The sequence below is a fragment of the Brachyistius frenatus genome, unplaced genomic scaffold (assembly GCF_029030835.1).
Source record: "Brachyistius frenatus isolate BFR_SWC_R1_liver_20210118 unplaced genomic scaffold, ASM2903083v1 Contig_214, whole genome shotgun sequence".
NCBI lineage: Eukaryota > Metazoa > Chordata > Actinopteri > Embiotocidae > Brachyistius > Brachyistius frenatus.
Window position 1 is genome coordinate 132,501 of NW_027210813.1, and position 5,000 is coordinate 137,500.

The following is a 5,000-nucleotide window of genomic DNA, read 5'->3' on the forward strand; positions in this document are numbered from 1 at the left end:
TCGTTTACTTTTATAATCAGATATTTTTGGTAATTATTTGCTTACATACAGTCGTCCCATCAGTCAGCTCACCCTTTAACTGATGACAGCGGTCATCACACGGACTCCACCATGCTAACACGTTAGCACCTTAGCACATGTACGTTGTAAACAATGTGTTCAGTGATTTTAGCTGCCTGTTTTAAATTTAGTGTGTCAATACGTTTTCCCAGACAGTCGGTCAAGATTCATTTTAATAATTTATATTTGATCTCATTGGCAGTGTGCCGGTTTAAACAGACTCCTAAAGGCTGTAACATATCTTTGAGATGGAGAATTCAGTATTGTTGTTCTTTAGTGTTCCATTATTGTAAATAATGATGTACAGAGCTGCAAGTTTACAGTTGTTTATTTTTTCTGGGCTTTCTGAAGTGCATGCGTCCGCTCATCCTGCTGATCCTCATCACATTTATTCATGTTTTCGTCCTCCCGAGAGTTTCCTTCATTACTGCTGAGTGAGCGCAAACATTTCTTCCTATTAATTTATAGGATCAAATGTGCTGCTTAGATTTTCCTTCTTTAAAGCAGCTGTTTAATAAAAATAAATAGTCTGAAACATTTGCAGGCGTATTAAAGATGCATTAAAGGACTTTGGGCCACAGCTCCTCTGTTCTCGTCCTCCACAGCTCTCCAGCGGCTGAAGGCTCCGGTGTGCTCGCCTTTACATCCATCTGTCTGTGCTTCGAGGGTTCGGCTCAGCTGTCGTGCTGAAAACAGAAATGCTGATAAATGTGAAGTTTTGCAGCTTGTTCACCAAAAACAATGAGCTAAAATGTTTTATTATTTATCATCGTAGCAACATATTCCCCATCAAACAATCGTTTGATTCATCTTGTGACAAAAAGGATTTGTGTAGCTTTAATGGACAGAAACTTCTTCTGTTGGTTTGTTTGGTGCTGACAGACTCTTAAAGGAACATTTTCTCATCTTCATCAACTAACACAACATTTATTGGACAGAATCCATAACTTCTTAAAAGACTTTGATTGTGAAACTTTTGCAGAAACGTCGTGTGACTGAAATCGATCATTCACACTTTAGATGAGTAATCCAGAAAATAACAGAATTATATTGTTGACTTGTTTTCCCTCGTTACCGTGGGAACAGTGGTTACCCCCCCCCCCCACACACACACACACACACACACAGTTTAAGCTGCAGGATGAGTCCAAATGTTGGAAACTCCACGTCACTTCATCGCTTTGTGTTTTATTATCTCATTCACATCTTTTTAAAAGACTAATTTGCTCCGGAACTGGGGAGAAGTTAAATATAATTAAAAAAATTCCCCTCGGGGATTAATAAAGTAAATACCTACCTACCATAATGTTCCTTTACTTTGTAAGCTGTGATGTGTAATACTGTGTTCAGTTAATGTAATTATGTGTTTATTTCAGTGTGTTGATATCTGTCAGGATGTGTGTGTGTGTGTGTGTGTGTGTGTGTGTGTGTGTGTGTGTGTGTGTGTGTGTGAGAGATTCAGATCGGGATGCACAGAATTTACGATGCAGTTTAAGCTGAGTAAAATCGGCTTCTTTCTGGCTTCCGACGGCAACGAGAGGGCCGACGGTGGAAGGAGAGTGTTTGATTTGTTCTGCAGTGACAACACGAGCGGTGACTCATGAAAGGACTCGATAGCGTACGCTCTCATTCTGGATCATTACAGTGTGGATTGGCTGCTAGCAGCAGTGTGTGTTTCTGTCATTATTTAGCCCTGGAGAGCTGCTGGTTGGTGTTTTCAATGTGTTGTACTGGTTTTAAACGTGTCGTAGCAGTGAGATGATGTTTTAATGTGCTCTGTATGTTCACTGTCTGCATGTGTGGAAGAAGCTTCTATCAGCATCTGAACAAAAATCAATAAAAACTCATTTGTTGAAGCGTCTGTCAGTCAGTGTGAATGATGGTTAGATTTAGATTTGATATCAAACTCTGTAAACGGTCAACAGAGACCCTCGAAATGTTCAGAAAGTCTACGGAGGTGTTCTGATGACATCACGTTTCAAGAGGGGCGGAGCTTTACTGTCCAGGACCGAAGAAGTCGTCAGGTCAGGAGACACCAGGTGGGGTTTCTTTGTGTCACCGTGAATTCGTTCCCCAGAGTCAGACTGTCAACACCGAGTTCCACCGGGACCTTCTGAGGGGTGTTAGCGATGTTAGCTGTTTGTTCGCTGGTGTCAGACTGTCAACACTGACTTCTACCGCGACGTTTGAAGGGAACATCCGCTGCAACAAACACACCAGATCATATCCACGGTGAAGAAGTTAAAAACGACTCGAGGTTTCATTTCCTGGGACAGACATCCGTCTCCGCTGCCTCAGCGACCTCCCGGCTGCTCCTCTCAGGAGGAGATAGCACGTCGAAAACAGCGTTTCATCACAGAAAAGCTCCGAGACAAAGATAGAAATGAAATGGTGACGACCGAGAGGTGAAAAGGGACAGATGAATTCTGTGTTTGAGAATAACGTGTGTGTGTGTGTGTGTGTGTGTGTGTGTGTGTGTGTGTGTGTGTGTGTGTGTGTGTGTGTGTGTGTGTGTGTTGGTGTGTGTGTGTGTGTGTTGGTGTGTGTGTGTGTGTGTGTGTGTGTGTGTTGGTGGATGTTGGTTCCTCTCTAAAGGAACTCCTCCTCTGATATCCGTCCATCTTCTTGTCTCCACCGCGTCTCTCTGGAGTCCAATCAGGCCGGAGAGAGACGGATCTTTAGATTCACCTCACGGGAAATCCAAATAACTTCAGGTACATTCAACCTGCTGTTTATCTGAGAGTCTCTGCTGAAGCACGACGATGATGAGAAGAAGAAGCAATGAGGTACATAAATATCAGATTAATGAATGTCCACACGTCTGCTTCTTTTTTTATTGTTAGAAAATACGTATAAACTCCTGCTGGTGGAATGTAATTAAATACAATTACTTTACAAACAATAAAAGTAGAGTTTTAAAGTATTTCAATTTATTTTATGCTGCTTCTTTACAGTTAAGAGGAACATAGTGTACGTTTTAATCTACTACATTTATCTGAAAGCTACGTAGCTCAAAATATGACAGATTAGTACAGATTTAAATTCAGGTGATGTTCCTGATGTCCTGTCTGCCTCCCTGGACCCTGAACCGGGCCGGTGAGGTCGGGAGGCCACGGCGGGTCCACGGTAATGAGCTGCTGTCTGTGAGCAGCTGCCGGCAGATGAAACCGAGCTGCTGGTCTAATGAGGCTCCGTCCACCGAACAAAGAGGAGGAAGACGGAGAAACGACGGGTAAATAAGCGGAGGAGAGAAATCCCCCGTCGCGTCCTCCGTTATTTGTGTCTCTGTTCTCTCGGGGAAGTGACAGCGATGGCTGCGGCCGTCGGTCTGATGAGATTAGCTGAAACTTTGTTGATCCTTCGGGGGAAACGCAGCGGCTGCAGGAAGAAACTGGGCGGAGCCAAGAACGAAAAACGAACAGGGCTGAAAATAGAAGCGAACAACATCTCCGATAAAATAGAAAGCAGATAAACTAAATGTTTGTTTAGCCCAGTCATAGAATTACAGCCTCCTTCAAGCATCCAGTTACAGTCTCCATTCACGTAGCAAAGACTCAATAAATCTGATTCTGATGCAACACAAAGTTGTTGCCATGACAACAGACGATGCTTCAAATCTGGATGTTGCTGCAGAGAAGCTCCAGATTGTAAAAGGTGGATGTTTCACGCACAGAAGATCTGACCAATCAGCACAGTTCAGATCCGAGTCCAACATTCAGGATGTGACCACATGTGGAAGATGGTCACAGTCTGTCCTTCACAACAATGGGCAGGATGTGAGCTCACTGTGACCTTTGACCCCCAAAAATCCAACCACTTCATCCTCGGGACCAACTGAACATTTGTGCCAATTTTCAGATGTTCAGAGCCATTTCTGATGTTTTCTTAAAAAAAATAAAACTTCGAAGTGTAATCAGTTCATCGTTGAGTCCACATAAACACATAACGACAGTGAATCTAGAAATGTGACTGCGTTGGGGAATTAATGAGCTGCAGGTATAAACGTGGATCTCTTTCTATTTCGGTCCACAGGTAGAATCAGAAGCTTTGACTGAGGCAGTTTCTGTCAGAGTCACGGAGCCATTCATCGTCACAGCGCTAACCTTCAGTCCTCCCACGCACACCGCTGATTTCAAACACTCTCTGGTGGTCGGTGAAGCAGCTGATCACAGCGGGAGCATCTTTAAAAACACCTTTTCACTGGGATCAAACCGGAGAACGAGCCCAACGGTTCGTCCTCTTCCAGACTCTTTCATCCCGTTCCTCTGCTGCCGTCAGAAAACCTGATGATGCTGATAGTCGGAGGTCGTTCTCAGAAAAACTCTCCGCTCTCTGAGCTTACACAAATCTCCAGACAAAGCGTGGCCCTGCGATCCCCTCCTGTAGATTACCGAGCGACCGGCCGGCCGACTGCTGAGCAGACGAGTGTCCAATCTCGACATCAGGAGAGCGGCAATCTGAGCATCGGGGGAGCGGCGGCGGAGGGAGAGGAGGAGGACGGGGATTGAGAAGTGTCCCTGATTTCCCTGCATGCTATCAGCGGCTTGCAGGCAGGGCTTAGGGGATAAAGCTGTAGAGGAGCAGAGATAAATATTGATGCTATTAATATGTAGCTCTGCAGTCAGGTGGCCTTCCTGCTACATAACTTTGGGACTTTTAAATGCACAAAAAGTACATTTATTCTTCAAAAAACACAACAAAATAATGCACCAGACACTCAGACTTCCCTTTTGGCTGAAGCCTATTTTTCTAAAAACAAAATCAGGTACCTGATGTTTGAGGTGAAAGTACGTCACATCAAAGGAAACAGACCGGAAGGTGAACGATGGAGGAACAGAGTCAGCCAGCGTCCATCGGAGCGCTCAGTAGCTTCCAGCTCTGTAAAATGGTTCTGATCCAGAAGTGTCTTCAGCTGCAATACCAGCGAGTGCCACTAGAGG

At 44.4% G+C, this 5,000-nt stretch overlaps 1 protein-coding gene across 2 annotated transcripts in view; it reads left to right on the forward strand.

Moving 5' to 3' along the window:
* The window catches only part of trhr2 (thyrotropin releasing hormone receptor 2), an 11,207-nt gene extending 9,897 nt beyond the window's left edge, over positions 1-1,310 (forward strand). For both annotated transcript variants that reach the window (XM_069719434.1, XM_069719435.1), the window contains exon 5: positions 1-1,310. This exon is cut by the window's left edge and continues 2,099 nt beyond it. The gene's annotated coding sequence lies outside the window, so the exon portion shown is untranslated.
* Positions 1,311-5,000: the final 3,690 nt, after the last annotated feature.